General features: G+C 38.6%; 1 protein-coding gene and 1 non-coding gene across 2 annotated transcripts in view; one reads left to right on the forward strand and one right to left on the reverse strand.

Moving 5' to 3' along the window:
- The window catches only part of GPC6 (glypican 6), a 1,060,085-nt gene that overhangs the window by 588,854 nt on the left and 456,563 nt on the right, over positions 1-14,668 (forward strand). The gene's annotated exons all lie outside the window — the stretch shown is intronic.
- LOC137752325 (U1 spliceosomal RNA) lies at positions 3,754-3,917 on the reverse strand. Its single transcript, XR_011071166.1, has one exon. It is a non-coding gene; the product is annotated as a U1 spliceosomal RNA (small nuclear RNA).

The following is a 14,668-nucleotide window of genomic DNA, read 5'->3' on the forward strand; positions in this document are numbered from 1 at the left end:
AATGCTTTATTCAGATCTCTGCTATGATACTTGTAGGTTATATTATGGTTATTTGTGTACGTGCCTTAGCACCTCTATTATAGACTATTAAGATAAGGAACTTGCTCATGGCTTAGTATACCTTCAGTGACTTGTTTACTCTACATGATCAATATATATTTGTTGATGGATGGGTGACTAGTTTTGTGGATCCAATTTTGAATCAAGGACAGATACATGTAGGTTGTTATATATATATATATATATGTATATATATATACACACACACACATACATATATACTTTAACATCTTTACTAGAGTATAATTGCTTTAAAATGGTGTGTTAGTTTCTGCTTTATAACAAAGTGAATCAGCTATACATATACATATATCTCTGTATCTCCTCCCTCTTGCGTCTCCCTCCCACCCTCCCTATCCCACCCCTCTAGGTGGTCACAAAGCACTGAGCTGATCTCCCTGTGCTATGCGGCTGCTTCCCACTAGCTATCTGTTTTACATTTGGTAATGTATATAAGTCCATGCCACACTCTCACTTCGTCCCAGCTTACCCTTCCCCCTCCCCATGTCCTCAAGTCCATTCTCTACGTCTGTGTCTTTATTCCTGTCCTGCCCCTAGGTTCTTCAGAACCTTTTTTTTTTTTTTTTTTAGATTCCATATATATGTGTTAGCATATGGTATTTATTTTTCTCTTTCTGACTTACTTCACTCTGTATGACAGTCTCTAGGTCCATCCACCTCACTACAAGTAACTCAATTTTGTTTCCTTTTATGGCTGAGTAATATTCCATAGTATATATGTGCCACATATGCTTTATCCATTCACCTGTCGATGGACACTTAGGTTGCTTCCATGTCCTGGCTATTGTAAATAGAGCTGCAGTGAACATTGTGGTACATGACTCTTTTTGAATTATGGTTTTCTCAGGGTATATGCCCAGTAGTGGGATTGCTGGGTCGTATGGTAGTTCTATTTTTAGTTTCTTGAGGAACCTCCATAATGTTCTCCATAGTGGCCGTATCAATTTACATTCCCACTAACAGCGCAAGAGGGTTCCCTTTTCTCCACACCCTCTCTGGCATTTATTGTTTGTAGACCTTTTGATGATGGCCCTTCTGATTGGTGTGAGGTGATACCTCATTGTAGTTTTGATTCACATTTCTCTAATGATTAGTGATGTTGAGCATCCTTTCATGTGTTTGTTGGCAATCTGTATATCTTCTTTGCAGAAATGTCTATTTAGATCTTCTGCCCATTTTTGTATTGGGTTGTTTGCTTTTTTGATATTGAGCTGCCTGAGCTGCTTGTAAATTTTGGAGATTAATCCTTTGTCAGTTGCTTCACTTGCAAATATTTTCTCCCATTCTGAGGGTTGTTTTTTCTTCTTGTTTATGGTTTCCTTTGCTGTGCAAAAGCTTTTAAGTTTCATTAGGTTCCATTTGTTTATTTTTGTTTTTATTTCCATTTCTCTAGGAGGTGGGTCAAAAAGGATCTTGCTGTGATTTATGTCATAGTGTGTTCTGCCTATGTTTTCCTCTAAGAGTTTTATAGTGTCTGGCTTTACATTTAGGTGTTTAATCCATTTTGAGTTTATTTTTGTGTATGGTGTTAGGGAGTGTTCTAATTTCATTCTTTTACATGTAGCTGTCCAGTTTTACCAGCACCACTATTGAAGAGGTTGTCTTGTGAAAAATGCCAGCGGTAGTTTGATAGGGATTGCATTCAATCTGTAGATCGCTTTGGGTAGTGTAGTCATTTTCACAATATTGATTCTTCGAATCCAAGAACATGGTATATCTCTCCATCATGGTATATCTCTCCATCTGTATCATCTTTAATTTCTTTCATCAGTGTCTTATAGTTTTCTGCATACAGGTCTTTTGTTTCCTTAGGTAGGTTTATTCCTAGGTATTTTATTCTTTATGTTGCAATGGTAAATGGGAGTGTTTCCTTAATTTCTCTTTCAGAGTTTTCCTCGTTAGTGTATAGGAATGCAAGAGATTTCTATGCATTAATTTTGTATCCTGCTACTTTACCAAATTCATTGATTAGCTCTAGTAGTTTTCTGGTAGCATCTTTAGGATTCTCTATATATAGTATCATGTCATCTGCAAACTGTGACAGTTTTACTTCTTTTCTGATTTGGATTTCTTTCATTACTTTTTCTTCTCTGATTGCTGTGGCTATAACTTCCAAAACTATGTTGAATAATAGTTTTGAGAGTGGACAACCTTGTCTTGTTCCTGATCGTAGAGGAAATGGTTTCAGTTTTTCACCATTGAGAATGATGTTGGCTATGGGTTTGTCATATATGGCCTTTATTATGTTGAGGAAAGTTCCCTCTATACCTACTTTCTGGAGGGTTTTTATCATAAATGGGTGTTGAATTTTGTTGAAAGCTTTTTCTGCATCTATTGAGATGATCATATGGTTTTTCTCCTTCAATTTGTTAATATGGTGTGTCACATTGATTGATTTGCATATATGGTAGAGTCCTTGCATTCCTGGGATAAACCCCACTTGATCATAGTGTATGATCCTTTTAATGTGGTGTTGGATTCTGTTTACTAGTATTTTGTTGAGGATTTTTGTATCTTTGTTCATCAGTGATAGTCCCCTGTAGTTTTCTTTCCTTGTGACATCTTTGTCTGGTTTTGGTATCAGGGTGACGGTGGCCTCGTAGAATGAGTTGGGGAGTGTTCCTCCCTCTGCTATATTTTGCAAGAGTTTGAGAAGGATAGGTGTTAACTCTTCTCTAAATGTTTGCTAGAATTCACCTGTGAAGCCATCTGGTCCTGGGCTTTTGTTTATTGGAAGGTTTTTAATCACAGTCTCAATTTCAGTGCTTGTGATTGGTCTGTTTATATTTGCTATTTCTTCCTGCTTCAGTCATGGAAGGTTGTGCTTTTCTAAGAATTTGTCCATTTCTTCCAGGTTATCCATTTTATGGGCATGTAGTTGCTTGTAGTAATCGCTCATGATCCATTGTATTTCTGCAGTGTCAGTTGTTACTTCTCCTTTTTCATTTCTAATTCTATTGATTTGAGTCTTCTCCCTTTTTTTCTTGATGAGTCTGGCTAATGGTTTATCAATTTTGTTTATCTTCTCAAAGAACCAGCTTTTAGCTTCATTGATCTTTGCTATCGTTTCCTTCATTTCTTTTTCATTTATTTCTGATCTGATCTTGATTTCTTTCCTTCTGCTAACTTTGGGGTTTTTTTGTTCTTTCTCTAATTGCTTGAGGTGTAAGGTTAGGTTGTTTATTTGAGATGTTTCTTGTTTCTTGAGGTAGGATTGTATTGCTGTAAACTTCCCTCTTAGAACTGCTTTTGCTGCATCCCGTAGGTTTTGGGTCGTTGTGTTTTCATTGTCTTTTGTTTCTAGGTTTTTTGTTTTATTTTTGAAATTACCTAATTTAATTTTTTTTTGAATTTGTTTATTTATTTATTTTTGGCTGTGTTCGGTCTTCGTTTCCATGTGTGGGCTTTCTCTAGTTGTGGAGAGCAGGGACCTCTTACTGTTTCGGCCTGTCTCGTTGCGGAGCACAGGCTCGAAACGCGCAAGCTCAGTAGTTACGGCTCACGAACCCAGTTGCTCCGCGGCATGTGGGATCTTCTCAGGGCTCGAATCCGTGTTCCCTGCATTAGCAGACAGATTCTCAACCACTGCGCTGCAGGAGAAAGCCCAGCTCAAATGTTTTTACGCTTTTCATTCAGCTCAACTGGTCAGCTCTATTATTAAACACCAATTGCTGGGGGAAAGCCTGCACGCAGTTCCCCACTACCACAAATTATGCAGTCGAGTTTCCCCCATTTGGGGAAATTGCAGGCGTCAGCACACTCGCATTGCAATGAGTGAGCCTCGTCCTGGGAAAACCACCTTCATGATCCTGGTATCTCCCCTGCCAGGTAAGTATATCTAGGTATTTTTTGATTTCCTCTTTGATTTCTTCAGTGATCTCTTGGTTATTAAGTAGTGTATTGTTTAGCCTCCATGGGTTTGTATTTTTTACAAATTTTTTTCCTGTAATTAATATCTAGTCTCATAGCATTGTGGTCGGAAAAGATACTTGATACGATTTCAATTTTCTTAAATTTACCAAGGCTTGATTTGTGACCCAAGATATGATCTATCCTGGAGAACGTTCAATCAGCAGTTGAGAAGAAATTGTATTCTGTTGTTTTTGGATGGAATGTCCTATAAATATCATTTAAGTCCATCGTGTTTAATGTATCATTTAAAGCTTGTGTTTCCTTACTTATTTTCATTTTGGATGATCTGTCCATTGATGAAAGTGGGGTGTTAAAGTCCGCTACTGTGATTGTGTTACTGTCGATTTCCCCTTTTATGGCTGTTAGCATTTGCCTTATGTTTTGAGGTGCTCCTATGCTGGGTGCATAAATATTTACAACTGTTGTATCTTCTTCTTGGATTCATCCCTTGATCATTATGTAGTGTCCTTCTTTGTCTCTTGTAATAGTCTTTATTTTAAAGTCTATTTTGTCTGATATGAGAATTGCTACTCCAGATTTCTTTTGATTTCCATTTGCATGGAATATCTTGTTCCATCCCCTCACTTTCAGCCTGTATGTGTCCCTAGGTATGAAGTGGGTCTCTTGTAGACAGCATATATACGGGTCTTGTGTTCGTATCCATTCAACCAGTCTATGTGTTCTGTTTGGAGAATTTAATCCATTTACATTGAAGGTAATTATCGATATGAATGTTCCTATTACCATTTTCTTAATTGTTTTGGGTTTGTTATTGTAGGTCTTTTCCTTCTCTTGTGTTTCCTGCCTAGAGAAGTTCCTTTAGCATTTGTTGTAAAGCTGGTTTGGTGGTGCTGAATTCTCTTAGCTTTTGCTTGTCTGTAAAGGTTTTTATTTCTCCATCAAATCTGAATGAGATCCTTGCTGGGTAGAGTAATCTTGGTTGCAGGTTTTTCCCTTTCATCACTTTAAATATGTCCTGCCACTCCCTTCTGGCTTGCAGAGTTTCTGCTGAAAGATCAGCTGTTAACCTTATGGGGATTCCCTTGTATGTTATTTGTTGTTTTTCCCTTGGTACTTTTAATATTTTTTCTTTGTATTTAATTTTTATTAGTTTGATTAATATGGGTCTTGACGTGTTTTCTCCTTGGATTTATCCTGTATCAGACTCTCTGTGCTTCCTGGACTTGATTGACTATTTCCTTTCCCATATTAGGGAAGTTTTCAACTATAATCTCTTCAAATATTTTCTCAGTCCCTTTCTTTTTCTCTTATTCTTCTGGAACCCCTGTAATTCGAATGTTGGTGTTTTTAATGTTGTTCCAGAGGTCTCTAAGACTGTCCTCAATTCTTTTAATTCTTTTTTCCTTATTCTGCTCTGCAGTAGTTATTTCCACTATTTTATCTTCCAGGTCACTTATCTGTTCTTCTGCCTCAGCTATTCTGCTATTGATTCCTTCTAGAGAATTTTTATTTTTGTTTATTGTGTTGTTCATCATTGTTTGTTTGCTCTTTAGTTCTTCTAGGTTCTTGTTAAATGTTTCTTGTATTTTCCCCATTCTATTTCCAAGATTTTGGATATCTTTACTATCATTACTCTGAACTCTTTTTCAAGTAGACTGCCTATTTCCTCTTCATTTGTTTGGTCTGGTGGGTTTTTACCTTGATCCTTCATCTGCTGTGTGTTTCTCTGTCTTCTCATTTTGCTTAACTTATTGTGTTTGGGGTCTCCCTTTTGCAGGCTGCAGGTTCGTACTTCCCATTGTTATTGGTTATTTTTGCCCCCAGTGGCTAAGATTGGTTCAGTGGATTGTGTAGGCTTCCTGGTGGAGGGGACTGGTGCCTGTGTTCTGATGGATGAGGCTGGAGCTTGTCTTTCTGGTGGGCAGGACCGCGTCCGGTGGTGTGTTTTTGGGTGTCTGTTACCTTATGATTTTAGGCAGCCTCTCTGCTAATGGGTGGGGTTGTGTTCCTGTCTTTCTAGTTGTTTGGCATGGGGTGTCCAGCACTGTAGCCTGTTGGTTGTTGAGTGGAGCTGGGTTTTAGCGTTGAGATGGAGATGCCTTGGAGAGCTTTCACCATTTGATACTATGTGGAGCTGGGAGGTCTCTGGTGGACCAGTGTCCTGAACTCCTGTCTCCCACCCAGAGGCACAGGCCTGACACCCGGCCAGAGCACAAAGACCCTGTCAGCCACATGGCTCAGAAGAAAAGGGAGAAAAAAAGGAAGAAAGAAAGAAAGAAAATAAAAAGAAATAAAGTTATTAAAATAAAAATTTTTGTAAATTATTAAAAATAAAAAATTAAGAAGTAATTAAACAAAAGAAGAAAGAGAGAAAGAAAGGAGAGAGCAACCAAACCAAAAAACAAATCCACCAATGAAAACAAGGGCTATAAGTTATATTTTTAAAAAAACGGACAGACAGAACCGTAGGACAAATGGTAAAAGCAAAGCTATACAGACAAAATCACGCAAAATCCACCGCCTCAACTTTGGGATGATTTGTTGTCTGTTCAGGTATTCCACAGATGCAGGTGCATCAAGTTGTTTGTGGAGCTTTAATCCGCTGCTTCTGAGGCTGCTGGGAGAGATTTCCCCTTCTCTTCTCTGTTCGCACAGCTCCTGGGGTTCAGCTTTGGATTTGGCCCCGCCTCTGCGTGTAGGTGGCCTGAGGGCTTCTGTTCCCCGCCCAGACAGAACGGGGTTAAAGGAGCAGCTGCTTCGGGGGGCTCTGGCTCACTCAGGCCTGGGGGAGGGAAGGGTATGGATGCGGGGTGAGCCTGCGGTGGCAGAGGCTGGCGTGACGTTGCAGCAGCCTGAGGCACGCCGTGCGTTCTCCTGGGTAAGTTGTCCCTGGATCACAGGACCCTGACAGTGGCGGGCTGCACAGGCTCCTGGGAGGGGAGGTGTGGAGAGTGACCTGTGCTTGCTCACAGGCTTCTTGGTGGCGGCAGCAGCAGCCTTAGCGTTTCATGCCCATCTCTGGTGTCCGCGCTGATAGCCGCGGCTCGCGCCCATCTGGAGCTCGTTTAGGCGGTGCTTTTAATCCCCTCTCCTCGCGCACCTGAAACAATGGTCTCTTGCCTCTTTGGCAGCTGCAGACTTTTCCCCGGAATCCCTCCCGGCTAGCCGTGGCGCACTAGGCCCTTCAGGCTGTGTTCACGCCGCCAACCCCAGGCCTCTCCCTGCGATCCGACCGAAGCCCGAGCCTCAGCTCCCAGCCCCCGCCCGCCCCGGCGGGGGAGCAGACAAGCCTCTCGGGCTGGTGAGCGCTGGTCGGCGCCGAGCCTCCGTGCGGGAATCTCTCCGCTTTGCCCTCCGCACCCCTGTGGCTGCGCTCTCCTCCGCGGCTCCGAAGCTCCCCCCTCCGCCACCCGCATTCTCCGCCCGCAAAGGGCCTTCCTAGTGTGTGGAAACCTTTCCTCCTTGACGGCTCCCTCCCAGAGGTACACAGGTCCTGCCCTATTCTTTTGTCTCTGTTTTTCTTTTTATCTTTTGCCCTACCAGGTACGTGGGGAGTTTCTTGCCTTTTGGGAGGTCTGAGGTCTTCTGCCAGCGTTCAGTAGGTGTTCTGTACAAGTTGTTCCACACGTAGATGTATTTCTGATGTATCTGTGGGGAGGAAGGTGATCTCCGCGTCTTACTCCTCCGCCATCTTGAAGGTCTCCTAGGTTGTTATATTGAATGTTTTAAAGTAGCCCTTTTGTTGTTACCCTAGAGACTGCCGTCATAGGCCAGGTTTAGATGAAAACTCATGATGCAGGTCAGGACCATTTTGTACTTTTGCTGTACAAGCTCATCTGTGCATATGACCTCTATGCATGGCCTCCATCAGTAATTTATACCAGATTGCTTCAACACATAGCACATTACAACTGGGTTTGTAGTTTTCGGCTCTATTTTTTTCTTAATGTTTTGCTTAGGAAAAGTTATATTTTATGGAGAAAAAGTTGTCTTATTCTTTTCCTCTCTTACATAATCCTCATTCTGTCTGGAATTTTCTTTTTTTAATACTAATAAAAGAGACTCGGTTTCTTGAACACTAAGTTTCTGTTGTTGTTAGTTTTGCCATAGTTTATTTGTAGTGTCACACTAGTAAGACTTGTTAAGAAATACTAGAGTTACCAAAAAAAAACCCTGAAGTATGGACGTATCTGTAGAAATACAAAGAACTAGCAAAAAAAAAAAAGCATTAAAATATAAAAGTAATATTAACCACCACAAAAGCCATGTTCCCAAGTGCTATTGATTATTACGCTGCTGTTCAGTTTAACTGCCCTAGTACTTTAATGTTCATAATGTACATTGCTATGTGTGTTTTACTATTCAAAATGTACTTAAAGTTGGAATCTGGACAAAGCAAACTCTGCTGATGTCATTATGCTTAGTGTTTTATTCTGTGAGTCAATGGCCAGCAAGAATTTTTCCCGTTGTGTTTCAGATTTCGGTGAGGTTACTTTGTTTGGTTTTCCCTCTCTATATCTCTATTAACATCTGAACCTCAGGAGAAATTACCTTTCAATTGGTAATTGTACCTCGGCCCTGCCATATGCTGACACTCCTTCATAGCCCTGCATTGTTCAGAGAAAGATTTGCCAAATCACGTTGCCCCTGCAAAAGCACAGCTCCAACCACCGTTCAAGACAACGGTTTGGAACAATAGAAGCTCTCCAAGAATTTTGTCTCCATACAATTTACTTAAAATTAGTTGCTTTTTGAAAACATGTACACCTTCTCTGTCAGCCATTTATATGCGTATATATATGTATATTTTTTTTTTTCATAATGACTGTGCTAAGCCATCCCCGTATTTTAAAAAAGCGTATGTATAAGTCACACTGATGTTTGGCCTAGAATGAATCTAGACGTGTGAGACCCCAATACAGGCACTCCAAAAATACTTATAGTGGTAATTTCCTGCCTGATTTCCTACAAGGAAAATGATGGCACTTTGAAAATCAGAGAGCTATATTCTCACTTAAACTTTTGTGAACTTTCTATATTATTCCATGCTCAAATATGGGTTTAATAATAAGGAAACAAACTAAATGCTTTGTTATTCTGGACCGGAAATTAAACATTGGTCTCATGTGATCTCTCCAATTCTGTAAATACTTATTTGTCTGTTTTAAAATTCATTTTGCTATTTAGTTATGCTAATAACTAATTTGCAATAAAAAGCAAAAGAAAACATTAGACACAATCAACATTTTTTGCATAACATAACCCAGTTTTTGTATATAAAATGCACGTGTTAACGTAATCACATTATAGATACCAAGAAACGGACAGGTAGATACAAGAGTTCATATAACTCACTCTTCTGTAATCTGCTTTTGTCACTCAACAACATATCATTAACCTCTTTGTATTTTCATAAATCAAAATCTAGTTTGAATGATGGCTCTTAAAAATCTATACTGTATAGTGTTCCGCTAAAGAAATGCCTCTTCATAAGCTGCTCAACCTTTTCCCTATTAATTGGATAGTAAAACTGTTTTCTGCTTGCTATTATAAACATCACTCTGATAATGATCCCTGTACAAACATGTTTGAATGCATCCATAATCATTTCTTCAGGAAAAATTCCTAAATGTAAATTTGTAACTATAAAATGTGAAAAATATATACTATATTAAAGGTTTTTAATGCATATTGTTGTAATGCTCCTCAGTTTGAGAAATAAGCAAACTTGTCAATGCTGGCTATGCCAGTTTTTTTGAGTTTTGGCAGTCTGTCAGAAAGAAGTGTCTTGATTTGATTTACTTTTTAAAAAAAAATTACTAATGATGTAGAAATATCTTAAACAATCTATTCATTCCTCTTTTGGTTGCATTAGAAAATTCAAGTCATCGTATTGGGTAAAGGATCATCTAGAGTTTGCCTACAACATAAATTACTCGGTCTTTTTCTGGCCCCCATTAAATCGGCTCTTTCTCATACTCTATTTGTGCAATGATTAGTTGAACATGCGTACAAGTGTTAATTTATATATATATTCTGAGTTTTTTACTAAAAATTTTGTTACTAAATATTCTTTACTAAAAATATTCACTTTATTTTGAAGTAGTTCAGTACTTTAGGAATTCTTGTTTATTCATCACACATATCACCTTTCCTTTTCAGCTTGATGTATCGTACAAATTTGGTAAACATTTATTACATTCGATAGAAAGTTGATCAGAACAACTCAAGGGCTGAGCTCTTGTTCTAGAACCTCTTCTAGGTCAACAAGGCTATTTTCACCCCTTTTGCAGTCATGTTGTCCAGTGAGTTTTGAAGCAACCTAATATTGCTGTTATTCAGCTGACGTTTCTCTTACTCGCCCACAAGGATCTCATGATATACATTGTCAAATGCCATGAAGAAATCAGTGTCTGGTAGAAAAGGATTAAAAAAAAAAAAAAAAAAAGTCCAGAGACCTGGACTTTCTTTCCTCACTTCCACCCTTTACTGACTGCTTAATTTCCTTATTGAGATTCTGCTGTCATCTCTAAAACAGAGGGCTTCCCTTAATTTATTTTTTCTATCATTTTTCAATTTTAGCAGCAGAACTCAATCTTTTTTTCCCAAAATCCAGGATACAACTCTTCCACAGACGCAGCTTTCAGTAACCTTTATCTGAGTCCTCTTACTTTTTCTTCAATCCAGGACACCTGTCCATGTGCAGCTCACATAAATATCAGGTATTTTAGACAGGAAGACAGACTCAAGGGTGGCACTTATTGGGTGCCTTCGACAGGAAGACAAGCACCACACACACTTTCTGGTTGACTGTGATGACACCACCCCTCGATATTTAATTGAATTAATATTTTTTGGCTTCTTCTGGACAACTAAGTGTTTGCTGCATATGTTTACCTTTAGATTTCTGGATTTGGGGTATCCTTGAGACATCTACTAAGCTGTCATATTGCTTAGGCTTCGTCTTTGGTCATAATTCTTCAGCTTGCTGCATGGCCCCCAACCATAAGCCAAATAGGAAAATCAATCTCACATCTTTTTTTTTTTTTAATTATTTATTTATTTTCATTTATTTATTTATGGCTGTGCTGGGTCTTCGTTTCTGTGCGAGGGCTTTCTCTAGTTGCGGCAAGTGGGGGCCACTCTTCATCGCGGTGCGCGGGCCTCTCACTATCACGGCCTCTCTTGTGGCGGAGCACAGGCTCCAGACGCGCAGGCTCAGTAATTGTGGCTCACGGGCCTAGTTGCTCTGCGGCCTGTGGGATCTTCCCAGACCAGGGCTTGAACCCGTGTCCCCTGCATTGGCAGGCAGACTCTCAACCACTGCGCCACCAGGGAAGCCCCAATCTCACATCTTTAAAAATTAAATTAAAATGGTTTTGTATGACTTGCAGCTATTGGCAAAAGTGGAAGTTATCATTAACAGGACACAACATTCTTTCTATGAATATTCTAATCTGTAGTTACTCCAAGCTCTGAAAGCATTCCAAAAGAGAAGTTTCACGCTTGTTTTAATAGTGACTTGATCATGGGATTAAGGTGTATGAGGCCTCCCAAGATGACTAATGCAGACATTAACTTCCTTATTACTTTGTAAGTCTTTATAGTTAAAGCTCATATATCTCATATATACTCATCAAACTATTTTCCACCCATCTACTATATCATAGCAAAATTTTAAATGCCTATATAATAAAAATAAATCTATCCTATGTATTTATAGATAGTTACGTGAAATAATTTTCATCAAGGTTGTAATAACACTGTTCCATGCCTTATTTAGTATTTATCCATAACACCGAGTTTACTTGGCCATTGATTCTTTTTTTTTAGATTATAGCTGGCATTATGATAGGTGTTACATTGAATCTTCAGATCATTTTGTGAAGTAGTGCCAGTTCAGCAATGTTAACTCTTCTTTATAGTAATCTTTTTATTTATTTACTTATATTTATTTTTAGCTGTGTTGGGTCTTCGTTGCTGCATGCAGGCTTTCTCTAGTTGTGGCAAGCGGGGGCCACTCTTCATTGCGGTGCGCGGGCCTCTCACTATCGCGGCCTCTCTTGTTGCGGAGCACAGGCTCCAGACGCGCAGGCTCAGTAATTGTGGCTCACGGGCCCAGCTGCTCCGCGGCATGTGGGATCTTCCCAGACCAGGGCTCGAACCCGTGTGCCCTGCATTAGCAGGCAGATTCTCAACCACTGCGCCACCAGGGAAGCCCTGGCCATTGATTCTTATCAGAGGAGATTGGAGGTGGTGGTTTTGCCCTCACATGAACTCCTTGACTGATAAATTTGTAGCTTCCATTCACCTTCACAAACAGTCTCATAGGTTGAGAAAAGAAAATGCCATCAAAGATCACCAATTTATATTAATGCAATCATATTTGGGACTATACATAAAAATTCAAATCGAGCCCATTTTTTAATGACTAGTATGTAAAGTGATGTGTTATCTTGGTCTTCCATTTGAACTCCCAGTTTTTGATTTATGATACTCTTATTCTGAAATATCTACTTTTCAACCAGCCTCTGGGCAATATTTTTAAGTTACTGAATGCATATAGAGTAACTTATAACCTTCATAATGTTGGTAGAAAGCACTTCCTCTTTTAAGACATACTCTTCCACACCAACCTCTCACAGCAAAAAAATATACATATATAATGTTAGTAATGTTCACACAAGAGTTTTTACCATGAACCCTGCATGAGTTTGAGGCTGTGCTGTGCAGTCATCTGTCAGGCTTTATGAGGTAAATAGGTTACAGAAATAGAAGCACATTACAAACATAATGTTTCTTCATTCTGGCTATCAGTGTGGTTAGTCTCTAAAGAATTCTTTAAATTAAATGGAAGTCTTGCTTGGGAACTGATTCAAGTAAAAAGAGTAGCAATAGAAACTGCATTTTAATTTTTAATATTTTTCTTCCTTTAGTATTTCACACCCCCGATCCCCCCATCAACCTATTTGATGGCGAGTTCATTTATATAAACCATGACGTTTTCCAGAGTTGTTTAAATAATGCTACATCTTGTTTTTTTCTGTGAAACCAATTAACTACTCTGAACTCCACATGCTACCTTAAAGACAATATTATGGAAAAGCAACTGGCTTTTACTATTCTGGAAAAAGCGATTCCCTATAACAGCATAAACACCCACAGGTATGATCTGATGAATGGATTCAAGTTTGATATTTGAACTTTATCAAATGCTCTAAGGCAGCTTTCAGGGGGAGAAAATATTTCCCACCAAACTTATAAAATACATTTTTTCCCGGACAGACATGGATAAATATTGTAGAGTAGGAAAAAATGTTTAATCCATACAGACTTTTTTTCTACCTTTAAATTAATGGTTCCTTATTGGAGCAATCCCCACACAAGTTGAGTTTTAAAGAAAACACAAGAAGTCACATTTTTTAACCTTTAAAATTTTTTTTAGACTTCGATCATTTCTTGCTTGTTTACAAAATCAAATGGCTAGTATGAACTTCAACAAGCCAAAAGGGAAAATAGAGTCTCCCAAAACTTCGAAAACAATTTTTCCCCAGAAATAGATAAAAATTGTATAGCAGGAAAAAATGTAGTTTAATACGTAAATGTTATTGCCCAGTATCAGAATAATGTTACCTAGAGACACAATCGCCATTCGAGTTTTAAATGAGACTCTGAAATGAATGTTGGGAATTCCAACAGAAACATACAAAAAAAGATATAAAAAGATCTCTAGATGTCTATATGTAAGTCTAACATTTATTTAAAGCTCATAACCAATTATTGAGGCTGGGTAGAGTATAAGACTTGCTGTTCTTGCTTACAAAATTTCCCTACTGTTAAGGATTGTTTTCCTTCAAGTATTAACTGTACTTCTTTTTCGCAAAATCATGTTTTCCCATTTAAGGAGCACACAGACATTTAAAATGTAACGGCAGCCTATCCCAATTAGTGATTTAATAGTGCACCTCTTCAGATTCATCCTAGAATTTTAAGTTCATTTTCCTCTTAAATGTTGAAAGCGTATATCCATGTGTTCCAGATTTATGATGTACTTTATTAAATGGTGCATCATCTGCAGTGCGTCTTTCAGGGTGGAAAATATTCAGCTATGAGACACTCCTCTCATTCATTAAAACCATCCACCAGGATGGAGACTCAGCTGCCAGATGACTGACTGCCTTTAGGGGGTACATATGTGATTTCCTCAGAAAATGCTTAATAGTGTGCCTTGTCAAAAAGTCCCTCATTTCCCCTTTTAATGTGTTTATTCCTTCACATATTTCAGTATATTTTTCCCATTGCCTACATCCATCCTTGCTTTACTTTCACTCATCTAATCTAAAACTCTAGTATACTTTTCACGAAAATAGAAGGAATACAACAAGCATAAACAGCAAAAGCATGGCTGAGGAGGTTTTCTATTATCCAAGGAATAGTCTCTGTTAGTTTACTGTAATTAAAAAAAAAAAAATACAACCAAGCATTTCAGACTGTCTTGGCCTCTAAAAGTCAAGCGATTAAATGAGCATTTGGAGATTAGTAACTGTCTTATTGCATTATATGGTTCTGTTTCTTAATAATGACCTGAATTTGAGTTCAGAATGCCCATTTATTCATTCAACCCTCATTATATGTATTGATCATTGTATTGACACTATAATGACATTGACATAATGTAGAAGACAGCACAGTCCCTGCTTATAGTGGGAAAAAC

This window comes from Eschrichtius robustus, chromosome 18 (genome assembly GCF_028021215.1).
Source record: "Eschrichtius robustus isolate mEscRob2 chromosome 18, mEscRob2.pri, whole genome shotgun sequence".
Classification (NCBI taxonomy): Eukaryota; Metazoa; Chordata; class Mammalia; order Artiodactyla; family Eschrichtiidae; genus Eschrichtius; species Eschrichtius robustus.